Source organism: Macaca fascicularis, chromosome 2 (assembly GCF_037993035.2).
Source record: "Macaca fascicularis isolate 582-1 chromosome 2, T2T-MFA8v1.1".
Classification (NCBI taxonomy): domain Eukaryota; kingdom Metazoa; phylum Chordata; class Mammalia; order Primates; family Cercopithecidae; genus Macaca; species Macaca fascicularis.
Genome location: NC_088376.1, coordinates 39,995,410 through 40,011,238, shown reverse-complemented (window position 1 = coordinate 40,011,238; position 15,829 = coordinate 39,995,410).

Genomic DNA, 15,829 nt, shown 5'->3' with positions numbered 1-15,829 from the left:
GTCAGACACCTATTATATGCCAAGCACTGAATTAAGTGAGAGGAAAATACCAAAGAAAATGACAGAAATAATCCTCGTTCTCCTTAGGATTGCAGCCTAGCAAAATAGTGTATGAGGTAAATAGGGCTCTAGGACAACGAGTTATTTCTGACTTTCATAAAGGCCACATTTCTATCCTCATCATTCAATGTCAAGTTTCATCTCGAAAGCTTCTTGAGTTAGCTATAGAACCTGTACTTTGTTTTTCCAGAGATAATATCCTCAAACAAGATATTTAATGTCTTTAGTTCTCAGGGGTTTTGTGCTATTCTTCTTGTCTGCTTTTTAAAAATCTTCCTGGTCCTATGGTCAATTAAATTATTGACCCCAATTCTTTACCCTCCATCCCTCATACTTATGCCCTTTGCCAAGTGAGTTTGCTAACTTCTACTGGAAGGTCTTGACCCTGGGCTTAGCCATGTGACTTGCTTTGTCCAGTGAGATGTTAGCAAACATGACTTGGGCAAAAGCAATGTGCTTCCTTGCATGGGCATGCTTTCTTACACTTCTACTGCAACCATGATAAGAACATGTCCCAGGAAGTCCACTGATGTAAGGAGGGTGAAAGGTTAGTGGAGTAAACCTGGATCCAACCTGGAGTCAGGCCTGTTGGACCTAGATTAGCCCACCCCAGTCTATTGTCAGATGCGTGAGTGAGAATAAATAATTTGTGGTTGAAGGCACTGAACTTGAGGTTTTATTACACAGTAAGTGATTCATACAGTCTCCTACAATTTGTATACACATCCCTAAGTCTCTCCTCTCTAAAACTCCATTAGCCTCCCTCTGGAAGCCCAAACAAAAAGATGACTGCACTTTAAGTTTTTTGAGGGGAGCACAAATCTGATATTTTTACTAACAGATTGAGCTGTCCCTCTGTTCTCTCTTTGTCTGGTAAAGCTGCTGTCTCAGCTACCTTCTGCACTCCCTCCAATCAAGTGGCACAGGAATTCTTCTAGGCTCTTTCCTGGAGAAGTCCTGAGAAGGAACTTTAGTTCTAGAGCAACACATGCCTGCATTAAAAGTATGACTCTGGTGTTTATTAGCTGTGTGACCCTGAGCTTCGAAGTAATTTAAAGTCTCTGAATCTCATTTTACTGATCTGAAAAAAATGAGGCTATTACTCTTCTCAAATTAAACAATATTATTTATGTAAAAATCTTGGCTCTGGGCTCAATTTTGGTATTCAATAAAAGTTATGTGGTGTTTTTTGCTTTGTTTAATATTGTTTTATAACTGTCATTAATCTGTGGTTTTGTTTTCTATTTATAGCTATCACCAACCTTTACTGTGTCTGGGGAATTATCAGGATTTAAGAAGTAAAAAGAGGCCTTCCTGCACTTTCTAGAAGAGAACAAAAATTAGGAGGGAAAATGCCTTATATGACCACTTCAAAATCTCAAAGGAAGCAATCAACATATATGACTATGTAAAAATAAAGTTATGTCAGATCTTTAGGGTAAACATGGCAAAAAGTAGCCAGACATGGGTCTCCCTCTCTCATATCTGATGGAATAATCCAAAATTAGTAAACAATAATAATACCAGCAAAAAAAAATCATCAACAACAACCCCAATACCTAAAACTTCAAAAAGTGGTGACCAAGAAGTTAGTTAAGTTTTTAGTGTGACTCTGTAAGTTCCACACTACAAAGTAACATTGCCCTCAACTCCTCAAACCAAACTGGGGAAAGGGTGAATCAAAAAAAATCCTGAGACTTCCTCCAACAGCCTCCAGTGTAAAGAGAAGAATAGGGTCTGAGCCAAGTAAATATCATGGCAAAACTCTCAAGGTACCAATAAAATCCCCATAGCACACAGAGGGGAATCTTGAGGTCTCCAAAGAAAAAGGAAAATGGCCTTTCAAGGTGCCATGCTGAATTCTGAGGACAATCTGAAGCCCGAATATTCCCTAGGAAACAGACACACTCTGACTAGAATGTGTAAACACAGAACAGGATACTTAAAAATTCCAGAAGATAGCCTAGAGCCCAGGTCATGCCACCCCAGGAGAATTCTTCCCACCCACCACCCTAGATCCTGCTCTGTGCTCTTGGGAAAATCGAAAAGTGAATAAAACTGCAATTGCCCAACCTTCAACCTGTAGCTGAGGCGAAAAACAGATCTCAGTTATAGAAGGAATGGAGCCAAGGAGAATTCAGACACACTGGATCATAGAAAAGAGAGAAATGAACAGAGCTGCCCACATCAACAGGAATAATAAAAGAAAAAGGGGCCAGGAGCAGTGGCTCACACCTGTAATCCCAGCACTTTGGGAGCACCGAGGCAGGCAGATCACAAGGTCTGGAGTTCGAGACCAGCCTGGCCAATATAGTGAAACCCTGTCTGTACTAAAAATACAAAAATTAGGTGTGGTGGCGGGTGCCTGCAGTCCCAGCTACTCAGGAGGCTGAGGCAGGAGAATTGCTTGAACCCAAGAGGCAGAAGTTGCAGTGAGCTGAGATCGTATCACTGCACTCCAGCCTAGGAGACAGAGCAAGACTCCGTGTCAACTAAAAAGAGTGAAAAGAAGAAGGAAAGAAAGAAAGAGAGAAAAAGAGAGAGAGAGGAAGGAAGGAAGGAAGGAAGGAAGGAAGGAAGGAAGGAAGGAAGGAAGGAAGGAAGGAAGGAAGGAAGAGGGAGGGAGGGAGGGAGGGAGGGAGGGAGGGAGGGAGGAAGGAAGGAAGGAAGGAAGGAAGGAAGGAAGGAAGGAAGGAAGGAAGGAAGGAAGAAGGAGGGAAGGAAGGAAGGAAAGAAGGAGGGAGGGAGGGAAGGAAGAAGGAAGGAAGGAAGGAAAGAAGGAAAGAAGGAGGGAGGGAGGGAGGGAAGGAAGAAAGAAGGAAGGAAGGAAAGAAGGAGGGAGGGAGGGAAGGAAGAAGGAAGGAAGGAAGGAAAGAAGGAGGGAGGGAAGGAAGAAGGAAGGAAGGAAGGAGAGAAGGAAAAGAAAGAGAGAGAGAGAAGGAAGGAAGGAAGGGAAGGAAGAGGGAGGCAATTATACGTTTACCACAGCAAAAGGAATATAACATGCTGCTGACAAAGTACCCATCTTAGAAGAAATTCCTACAACTGATTTGGGCTACAAAGAAACAACAGAAACATGAAATCAATCATCAAGAACATGAAAATGAAATTTTAAAACAACAGAATGAGACCAAAAGACCAAAGGAGGAACTATATAGCTCTGAAAAGAGAAATTATATAGCTATCAAAAGAGAAATTACATAGCTATGAAATAACCTAAAGACAAAAGTCACATTATTAATGAACTAATAATGCAATTTTAAACATCAGTGAATAATCTAGGCTTGACTGAAGAATAAATAGCTGATTGATCAAATAGACATTGAGATGATTAAAAATAAATCTTGGCAAAAAAGATGACTTTTTAAAGCACTTAAATGATGATAAATATAATGGACAAAGGTCATCCAACACAGAAATTATTCCTGAAAAAGAACCCCAATCAGAATAAAAATATATTTGGACATATAACACATAAAAATAATCCTTGCTATAAAAAAAATAGCTAATACCATCTGCCTGTAATCCCAGTTACTCGGGAGGCTGAGGCAGGAAAATTGCTTGAGCCCGGGAGGCGGACGTTGCAGTGAGCCAAGATCAAGCCACTGCACTCCAGCCTGGGTGACAGAGCAAGACTCTGTCTCAAAAAAATAAATAAATAAAATAATGACTAATACCATCTGCCTGAAAATTCCAGTATGGAATTATTGACAAGATATCACCTTCTTGCACTATTGAGACCCAACACTATTAAAAAATAAAAATAAAAAAGTATTTGGGCGTCCAGTACCCTCCGAAAAAGTATAGAATCACCTATAAGAAAGTGAATATCAGACATATAAAGATAGCAGACAAACATTCTCAACATGAACGAGCAGGGAGAATAAAACATCTATGAGTTCTAACTAATAATAAATTCAGTCAATCAAAAATGAATAGGGGAGCTATGATAGAAGAAACAGTGCAAAATTCAATACTCAAAATCATTGGAGCAATGCTCATAGAGTCTTATGGGAAAGAAAGTGGGACATCAAATTTTTATACCCAGCCAACTCAATGCGAAGACAACCAACAGAAATTTGGAAGTATACAAGAACCCAGAGAGTAAACTCTATAAGTACACCTGGAAAAGAACTTCACAAGGAAATCCAGCAAACCAAAACTGAACAAGAATTTTAGAAAATAAAGAATTCGGGAAAGCAGAAGCTGTGGTACAAGGACAGGTAAGGAGCAGCAAATTCACTTAATTACAGACATAAAACTAAACCATGGTAATGATAGAATCATAGAACTGTAATTGTAGAATATAAATCCTTTATACTGACTTTATAAAAATGTTACTAAAAAACTCAGAAGATGAGGGGAGTGGAAAATGAGGTAAGAGGAAGATTAAAAGTTTTAATTTCCTTATCTTTTATAGCAGAGAGTCAATCAATATGTCTAAAATTAAACATGGATCTTAAAAAAAAAAACTCCAGCTTTTGTAATTTTTTTATAATCATTTTGTAACCTTAGGGAAAACTTTTAGGATCTAATATCTCTGGTGGAAAAAAAATTATCTGAAGTTCCATAATTTATTTGATTTCTCTTTGGTTTCTTTTTCTTCTGTTAAATTCAAGAAAAATTCAATTTAATGCTTTTTATTTTTCTAAAAACGTAAAGTAAGACCCAATTTTTACTAATTTATTCAGCATTTTTCATTTCGTTTATACACTTAAGGAGATACCTGGAATTATTTTCACTTGAAGTTATTAGGCTACTTCTTGACAGTAGAATTTGAGACAGTATTTTTATTCTCTTTTTTATTTTGCTTCCATACTTTCAATCCTGCATATACTATTTATATAAAAACAAATTCATAGAGTTTTAAGTACTGAAATACCAAATCGCAAAAATTTGTCGTAAAATTCTCTCTGTGTGCATGCCCCTTGCAATATGACTGTGCAGCTCTACCATCAACAGGTAGAATCTATTTTCCTATCCCTTGAGCCTGAACTGGCCTTATTACTTGCTCTATCCAATAGAATGTGGCAGAAATAATACACGATTTCTGAACTTAAGTTTTAAAAGGCCTTGTGGCTTCTTCTCTCGCATTCTTGGAATACTCCCCTGAGACTGCCGTATGAAGAAGCCTAGGCTAATTTATTGAAGGAAGGGAGGCCACGTGGAGCAGAGATGAGCTGTCCAAGCCCCACAGACCAGACAACCACCTGACAACTAGCACTAACCAGCACACATCTTGGTCATCTGGCCCCAGTAAAGATGCTAGGTAACTGCAGCCACTGAGTGACCCCAGGTGAAGTTGGAAGTAAAACTGCCCAGCTAAGCCCAGTTCAAGATGAAAGACTAAGCACATACATCTGTCTGTCTTTTCTCCCAAAGTCCATTGAACATACATTAAAGAAATACAAAAGGAATGAAGTCATAAGAACAAATTCCAATGGCCAAGACTGAGTCACATGCTCATGTCTAAACCAATCCTGGCAAGGGGAATGAGACCACAATAACTGGCTCATACATTATGACTCATCCTCTAGCTCTGGGAGGAGATCGCCTTCCCTGAGTATAAGGCCTAGCAGATGCTAAGTATCCAAAATACTAGAGGTTTTTCAGAAAGGAAAAAATGAGAGTCACACTCACTTCTACCAAACAATATTATGAAAAACGTATTCCAGAAAACCCTTTCTCAGCAGTATCTGAACACAGAATCAAATATCAAACTGATATTTATGGAGGAAGGAAGAAATACTTGATTATGAATGATTAAATATATGAATGTGCACGTAAGTGGATGAATTAAGGTGGGAGAGTTGAAGAAACACAGATTCTTAGCCTAGAGCAGGGTTCTCAAATTTGAGCACTCATCAGAATCATTTAGAGGACTTACTGAACCACAGATTGCTAGGACCCACCCCTAGGTGGGGAAAGAGGGGCTTTTCTAGCAAGTTTCTAGTTGATGCTGATATTGCTGATTGGAGACCACCCTGTTAGAATCCCTGCTCAGAGAAGAGATCAAGGGAAGATGTGCTATCATGCAAATATCTTAAGAAGTGTTGTGGCCCAGAGTTAGCTGGTTTGTTTAGCATGGCTCCTGAGTGAATTATTTGGAAGGTTACCTGGAGGTGGATTTTTGACTCAACATAAGAACACATTTTCGAATAACTGGAGGTGTGTACCAATGGAACAGGCTAACCCTTTCCACCCTCTCGAGCCTCTTTTCCTGCCTTCCTTTCATTTTCCTCCTACCCCTGCTCTGCTGTTCCAACAACAAGTTATAGCCCCGGCTGAGGGCGTAGATCTCACATTTCCACAATCACAAACTTATTTCTCCTAGGAACCAAATGTCAGTAATTTTCTGAATACAACTTTTTAAGAGCAGAGAAAGAATCAGTCTCTAAAATATCCATTCCTCTCATTTTGTGCTGTAATATTATGAGTTTTAACTCAGGTGAGCAGAGTGATCTACCTTTGATCATTTCTGTATGTTTATCGCATACTGTTAATATCCAATAAAATACTTCTAAAAAACCAAATCTCATTTTAACATGACACCATTTTGTTTCTCTGAGGAATTATATGGACATCTCTAAAACTGTTGCTTTTGAAGGTGGTACCACACAGGAAATGCTGATAACACAATTTCTTAACACACATCGAGTACACAGGTTACACAAAAGCAGATTCTATTTTAGCTTTTTTGAGAGGCCATTTAAAAGTTAAGTTCTCCTTAATGAAACAGAAAGGAAAAGGGCTTTGCTTTGCTTTTCTCAGCATCCCGGCTTTTCCCTCTTTGTGGCTTATGATGTTTTCCTTCTTCCTCGTGTTATCTGTGTTTCCTGCTCATCTCAATTTGATGACATGTTGCTGAGACAACTAAATCGCTAACCTTCTTAACTTGGCTTTTGTTATGTGCTTGCGTGTGTTTAGGAGGGATATTTTCATTTCTCTTAGAAGGCTCTGTGTCTGCTCTGGGAGGCTATTAGACCTGGAGGTGGAGAACAAGGGAGGCTTCTTAAGTGCTTCCTATTCAAATCGCCTTTTTACTCCCTTTAAACCCATCATTTGTATGTGGTAGGGCACTGGTGGAAGCTTCCCTGCCTCCTATGGTCAGGATTAATTTACTCAGTGATGTCATGCTTGTTCCAGCCCAGACTCTTCCAGGGGAAGGAAAGGTCTGAGAACAAGAAGCACACAAAGTTTCTATCATTTCAATTCCTGTATTTTATCTTCCCTCCCCTTGCCAAAAGTGGGAGGGGAGCGCAGCTTATCTGCAAAATAATTACTCTGTGCAGTCCCTTCATCCATTTGATCATCTGATAAAATAAGTTTAGGATATAAGCAAGAACCACGGTGCCCTCAACACTGGCCTGTCTCAGCACTGAGCCTGTCTTATGCAACAGTCGCTTGTGTATGTGTCTGTGCACTCTCCCTCCACACACCACCCTCTATGGTGCTTCCCTTGGGTCTAACATTTGTCTTTTCTGTTGTTTCCACTCTCATGTTTACCATGCCCCTTCACATACTGAGCGCTCAACAGAGAGCTCTTCCTGCTACAAAGTAAAATCAGACCCTAGAAAGCAACACCGTAAGACAATCTACATAATTTAAAAGTAGTTTTCAAAGCTAAAGTTTAGCTGTCAACCCAAATTCACCTAACTAAATCTAAATTGAAATGCAAAAAGGATATTGAATTTAGATACACTTTAGTCCATCTTCAAAATATCTTATTTGGCTAAATTTTTCACTTTTCCAGCAGATTTTTCCTTTGTTTTTGTTTTTTCTATTTTTTTTAATTTTACAATTGTAATTCAGGTGTCAGCTCCATGAGTGTCCCAGGTTTCCAGCCTTCTGAACCTTTCTTTCCCATATCTGGTAGATGTCAGATTTCTGCTAATATCTGAGGACTTACATTCTCAGGGCCACTACGAGCTTCAGTTTCCTCCCCCTGCCAAATTCTCAATATCTGTCACATACACACACACACCTTCTGTGCTGCATCTCTTATTTAAGCTCCTAGGTGATTTCAGGGGGAAACATAGGCCTTTTATCTTTAATTCCCCAAGTCATACATTAGCCAAGACTGGTGTACATAGGAGACTTACTAAGTTTTGGGCAAGATGGTTCATTAGGTCATAGCATATAACACAGGACCTGTCCCACCACAAGCCCCGAGGCAGCTCCTGCCCTCAGTTTCACTCAAGGAAGGGCTGAGAAAGAGACAGATTATCTTTTGAACAACTACATGTGATCTTAAAGCTCCTAGGAAAAGCTCAGCCTTCTAAAAGAGAAAGTAAATTGTGATTTACAAGATCCAGAGCCTAGAGGACTTGAACATAACTGGAGAAAGAAAGAGCTCAGAAGGTGACCACTGCCTCACTTTTCAGAGAGAGACTAGGGAAGGAGCACCAGCCTCACGGAGAGGCTCCACATCCAAAAGGCCTTGGTGTGGCCGGGTGCAGTGGCTCATGCCTGTAATCCCAGCACTTTGGGAGGCCAAGGCAGGCAGATCACTTGAGGTCAGGAGTTTGAGACCACCCTGGCCAATATGGCGAAACCCTATCTCTACTAAAAATACAAAAATTAGCCAGGCATGGTGGCTGGCACCTGTAGTCCCAGCTATCTGGGAGACTGAGAAAGGAGGATTGCTGGAACCCAGAAGGCAGAGATTGTAGTAAGCCAAGATAGCGCCACTACACTCCAGCCTGGACGACAGAGTGAGACTCTGTCTCAAAAAAAAAAAAAAAAAAAAAAAAAGCCCTTGTTGTGACCGGAGAGCCACGTGAGAAGACAGGAGCATGGCCTCCGGGTCCCCTGAGAGGGAGAAGTATGATTCTCAGTGAACAGAGAGTTTAGTTACACACTCACTCCAAAATGTTCCCACTCCAGTTACAAAGATTATATGTCTATTCTTTTTTTAATTGAGATAAAATTCACCATTTTAACCATTTTTATCAGACATCGATCTGCTTCTCTCCCATGTCCGTCTATGGTCCTGGAGAAACTGAGACTTTTGGAGGCTGGGCATGCAAACACCAAGAGTAACTTTTACTTCTCAATGCCCCCTTGCCCTAGTGAGAGCTAATGTATTTCTCAAGTGCCCCTCTCCAACATTTAGGATGATAAAACTTTAGCTTCTCTTATGACAATATCACACCAGAGAATGTATCTCTGGCCTGTCAATCTCTCTTCTATTCACCATATTAGTCAGCTTTACTATAGCATAATGCAGTAACAAACAGCCCCTAAATTTGGTGGCTTGTAACAACAAAGATTTCTTTCAACATGTGAGAAATTTCAGTTATGGTGGTAATATTTAGAACTTAATCAGAAAACATGTGGAAAATGTTCTACTATCTGCCTCATTCCTTTATTTTTCCTTGTAGTTGAATCTTATTTCAACACTAGATTTTAAGTGCTTTGAAGGCAGAGATTATGCCTCATACTCATATTTTTCTCACTTTACCTGGTGTGTGGTTAATTAAATATTTCTTGAAGGAACCAATGAAAAAATGAATCTATTGAAGAACTGTGAATAGGTATGTGAGTTAATAGGCTGAGACTTAACATTCGCTTTCTTGTTAAATGGCAATTAAATGCATTGACATTCATTATAGCCTGAATATACTGAGAATCTAATTGCTCACATGTTGCTCATGTAATCTCCAGTTTTTCAATGACAACTTGATGTCTTTCTGACATACTTATTGTACCTGGATCAATGGCTATTTAACTGCTAATTGATCTTTTATTAACATATAATAACTTATTAAATCTAAATTAAAGTCTTAATTGAGACACTTTATCTGCAATGTTTCAACATACAATCCTCATAATGTAATGGATAATCAACAGAAAAGCTAGTAACATATTATCTGTCACCTTTCTCATTGACCTGAGAACAAATTTTCAGCATGAAGATTTTTTCACTTCATTAAGAAACCTGAGTGGCAACTAAACCCAAGAATGCAACAACACCGTGAAATTTTTCAGTTTTCACACACAGAACTAGTTCCCCAGCTTCTGCTTTCTTCCTCACCCCTCCACCGAGGCCACTTGGCTACCAGTAGTAGGCAGCAATAAACGAATGCTGTTACTTTAAACATAAGCATGGCCAGCACAGCTACAAAAGAGGCTGCAATAAGCCATAGAGACAGCCTTCCTCTCCCACCCCAACAACCCTCTCTTGGCTCCCAGCTCTTCAGCACTTATGTATCCTTTTCCTCATCTCAACCCACCCACTCCCCATCCGGCCTGGTTTTATTGAGTGTCTCTGCCTCAGTAAACGGGATGGTCCTGCCCGTTGTTCTGCCATTTGGTCTAAAGTTCCCCTTACCTATACATAATTTCCTTTTATTTACTCTTGTCTAATTCATGCACTGATGTTCTCAAACTCTGCTACCTCAGTGCTACTCCAGGCACCTAGCACTTATGAGATACATACTGTCCTAGTCTATTTTGTGTTGCTGTAACAGGATACCTGAGACTGGGTAATTTATAAATGAAAGAGATTTATTTAGCTCACAGTTCTGGAGGCTGGCAAGTCCAGGATAGGGCACCTGCATCTGACTGACTTCTGGTGAGGGCCTCATGCTGCATCATAACATGGCAGAGAAGTGAAAAGGCAAGCAAGCACGTGCAAAAGAGAGCAAACACAAGGAGAAGCCTCACTTTACAACAACCTGCTCTCAGGTTCTCTGCGGGAACTCACTCCCAGGATTCATCTATTCATGAGGAATGCATCCCCATGACCAAAACACCTCCCACTGTGCCCCACCTTGCAGCACTGCCACATTGAGGACCAAGCTTCAGCATGAGTTTCAGTGGGGACAAACCATATCTAAACCATGGCACATATCTAGGGCCAATCCTGAGTTCAGCCGTCAGCTCACACCTGTGCTGATCCGGATCCAGACTTGAATTCTGCTTTTCCTCTGGGAGCCTCTGGATGATCATCTTGCCCATGGACCCTGTTCGTGGGTTTTGCGTATTACCTTTTTCTCAATAATGACAGCCCTCTCCTGGTGCCTAGGACTTTGCTAGCTGGTCTCAAACGTTCCTGGTGCTCACAACATACCTAAATTTCTGAAGGCCACTTGTTTCTGAATCCCACCATAGTTGTAGATACCAGATATCCTACCCAGCATCCACTCCTCACCCATGCCAACAAAGCGTCCTCTGCCAGATAGCCCATATGCCTCAGGGGAAGCAGAAAGCTACTCCAACTCCAGGGATTGGCCTAACTAATCCAAAGGAAATCTCTTCCTTCCTGCTAGGGATTGGTTTAAGAATGAGTCGTTGAGGATTGAGGATTGACTTGCTAGGGGCTTCTGGGAAAGTGTTTCCTTGCTCTGCTGGGAGACCATCCAGAAGGGACATTCTCACTTGTCCTCTGGAAATTGTCATATCCATATGTTACGCCCGGGGCTGGTTAATCACCTCATCACCAGTCTCGAGATAATGCTGGCATGTAGTAGAAGACAGAATGAAGAAAATCACACAGAAATGGAGCCAAAACCACTGGATAAAGTCAACCCTGAAGTCAGCCCTGCTTCTGAGTTCTTGTTATAAGACTGAATGAATTCCCTTTTGGTTTAAATCTGTTGTGTTGGGCTTTTCTACTATTATGGCTGAAAGCATCCTGGCTGATGGACTGTTTTCCACATGCTTCTCAGAACTCAGATTTCTTTAGGTGAAACACATCCCTCACTTTTGCAGTGCTCAACACTGGTCTTTTAATCAGGCCAATATCCCACTGCACCTATATTCTCTGCAAAATTGACCTTTCTTAACATGTGGGTGTATGTTCAATATCTGCTGTTCAATACCTCAGGAAGCAAGTCTCATTCTAAGTTTCAACCCTTCCCAGTCACTTGAGCCCTGCTATACAACAGTTTGAAGAGAACTCATGTAAAAGTACATATTACAACTGCTGAGAATTCCAACTCAGTGTGAGGACCTAGCCAAATACTTTTAGAATATATGGAGCTACAAAAGGTGACAATTTCTTCAAATCCAGTCTACAAATATAATATTTAAAGTGAGAATAGTAGGCATAAAGTCTAAAGATAAATGAGAAAATCTCTCTAACAAGTAATGGCATTAAGTATGTATTTGGCAAGATGGCAATCATATTACAAAAAAAAAAAAGTCTTCCTTGAAAGTAGCTATCAGAAAGTAACATCACTGAGATTATAAATACATATATATGCATATATACACATATATAGAATGATCTTTTTGTAAATATTTTTCTATAATATTCATTGACCACTTTGCTCAGAACGATCACAGTGCACCTCCTGTTTTGAAACACAATGTTGAAAATGTGATTTTTATTGACATTTCCATTTTCGTAAATGGGGTTAAGGGTCTCAGAAAATGCTTAACTGAGCTGGCGAAAAGAAAGTTTGTTGCTTGTTGGCCAGGCTCCTAGCAGAAGTCCTTCCCACTCCCTCTCTGCGTTTCTATCCATAGAGGCAGCCCGCTCTGATGAACGCTCATAAAACAGTGACTGCACAGACAGTCCTTGCCCTAGTGTAGCCAGACGCCATCACGCATTAACTACTTCCAGCAGTGGGATGGGTGTTCACTTTAAGATGAAGCTTTTTTTTGCTAACGATGAACAAGTAGCATAATTTTATGGGGGAAAAATTTCATTTGTATCCCAAACACAAGTAAATATTATAGGGATAAGCTACATGTAGTAGTGATGGGAACACAGTTTTTTGAATGACTTGGGTTCAAATCCTGATGCTTCACTTACCAGTTAAGTAAGCTTGAGTGGACTCAAGCTGATGACTTCAGCTTCCGGCTCAGTGTCATCACCCATACAATGGTGATTGATAACAGATAAATGGAGAGCATGATATTTAATGTACATAAAAAAATAGGACACAACACCTGGCACAGAGTAACATTCAATCAATAGTAGCTATTTTTTAGTTCATTATTTTTTTCATCCAAAATAAGAGCCAATGCCATCAGCAGGATAAATTACCTTGTGAAACAAACCTAGTGTTTTAGTTGTCACCACATCCCCATCTGTGCTGTCATCCTGTCTTTCAGTGTCTACTCCCTCACCCAGACCCTAGCCCTGGCCACTCGTTTTGGCCAATCTCAATGTCGAGAACAGCCCCTCACACTGTTCTCCATAGCAGTATATATTTACATGCCATTCTCTCCAACAATCCTGCTTCCTGCTTCTCTAATAAGGAATATAATTTTTTATTTTTATTACAGTGCCACTTCTTTAGTTAAGTGGGCATGTGTACCCTCCTATTTGAAACACTTAAAAATCACTGGTCTTAGCCGGGCGCGGTGGCTCAAGCCTGTAATCCCAGCACTTTGGAAGGCCGAGACGGGCGGATCACGAGGTCAGGAGATCGAGACCATCCTGGTTAACACGGTGAAACCCCGTCTCTACTAAAAAAAATACAAAAAGACTAGCCGGGCGTGGTGGCGGGCGCCTGTAGTCCCAGCTACTCAGGAGGCTGAGGCAGGAGAATGGCGTAAACCCTGGAGGCGGAGCTTGCAGTGAGCTGAGATATGGCCACTGCACTCCAGCCTGGGCGACAGAGCGAGACTCCGTCTCAAAAAAAAAAAAAAAAAAAATCACTGGTCTTAGGACCTTGCATTTCCCAACTTCCCTCTCCTGCCCACTCCCCACCATTACTGGCACCACAGGCAAGCACTTTGCCTATGCCAGGCCCACTCCCACTTACTTTGAACACTCAGCCAGTTCTTAAGCTCTTTGACAAATATTTCCCTGATCTAAACACTCTAGCAAGGTTGGATAGCTAGGGTGACTGGCTTCCACAGGGCCCTATATTCACTTATCTCACAACCCTCATCATATTGGATTGTCATTGTACTTTTCACATCCAACTCTTTTTACGCAACTATGAGCTCCTCAAGAAGAGGGACCATGGATTATGTGCTCTGTAGGCCCAGAACTCACCATGGTGCCAAGCAGGTTTTAGTTCTTAATAAATCTGTATTAAATGGATGGGTAGTAGATGGACTTTTATATAAAAAAAAGAAAAATATGATCAAATATGTTTTCTAATTCACTAATGATTACCTTTGTCAAACAACTCAAATAGGTAATTTTTTATCATTACATCATTTGTTATTGAGGTATAATTTTCATGTAATAAAATATACAGATATTAAGTTTACAGTTCCATGAGTACTGACAAATACATTGATGTAACAGAATTAAAGACCCCAAAATAGGGTTTGGTTTTTTACAAACGTGCCAAGAAAATTCAACAGGGAAAGAAAATATTTTCAGCAAATGATGCTAAAACAATTGAACATATGGATGAAAATGAACCCCAATTCTTAAAAATTAGACCAGATTATACATAAAAATTAGAGATGAATTACAGTTCTAAAAATAAAAAATTAACTAAAATATATACAATAAAAAAATTTTAATATATAAAAATATATAAAATAAAATCTTCATAAACTTAGACAAGACACAAAAAGCATTAATCAAAAAAGAAAAAAATCAATAAATTGTGTCTCATCAAAATGTTTAATTTGTTCATCAAAGGACACTATTAAGAAAATCATAAAGGGAAATGACTTTTAAGACTTCAAAAGCATGCAGTTCTTCTACAGGTACTCTCAGTAAATTTCAACTGTCACTCTCAGACCTAATAACCCTTCATTCTAACTCCCTCTGTGAGTTGTAAATCCAGGCCCCTGTCTTCCAGTCTTGCTCAAGACCCTTTTGGCTAAGGGCAACTAGTTTTTCCTTCCTTTGCCTTTGGAGATTAGAAGATAAAAGCACAATGGAAGATAAACTCTGTCATTCTCCCTGACTTCTTAAAACTCATGTTTGTCTCTCTTCCAGTCAAGTAAAAGGTAACTCTTGGCAATCACATTTTTACACTACTATCTCCGCTAACTCATTTGACTGTTTCACCTCTTTTGAAGATTCCTGTATGAGAACAAAATGATTCATACCGACAGATTAAACCATTTTTAACTATGCTCCGTAAAATCTGTCTTAAAGGAATATACATATTTCCTTTGGAATATTTTGCTAAAATAATTCTGAACATAAAAGAACTGTTTTTGCACCAGAGTTATTCCACACACAGTTTTAGCATGAGTGAAACTGAGTATTTTTATTTTAAAAATTGTGAAGATCAAAATAGATATTGTATGTGAAAGTACATTGTAAACTCCAATACACAAGAGACACATTCCAACTTCTAGAAATATGGCAGAGCAGATATTCTGAAAGGCTGTCATTCTAAATACAAGTAGATCCTGGATAAACTACAATAAGTAAACATTTTAATTAGTTGCTGGACTCTCCAGAAAGTTGGAGAAATCTGAAAGATATTTTTTTTGAAAGATAGCAAATTGAACCCAGTGTTAGGAAATTGCACAGTAAGTAAATACGAAAGTGCTGCCCTGGTTAAAAATATTAACATTGCTAACATCAGATCTGCTACTGAGAAACTGAGCCTTGATCTTCGCTAAAGTGCTGAACCTGAGATCCCAGCATTATTCTGGCACTCTCAAACAGGGCTAAAGTGTTTCCAGGTCACTAATGCTCCCTGGCTCCAGGCAGAGACAAAGGAAAATATTCTATGAAAAAATACATTGCTCTTACAGGCCCTCAGGAGTTCACACAAATTAAGGAAAACAAAATATGAGCTTACAATAAAAAGTTACAAAACTCACACAAGGAAATAAGCAAGCATGAGTGTATATCAACAGAAAAACAAAACTGTAGTTGGTGCCAAAG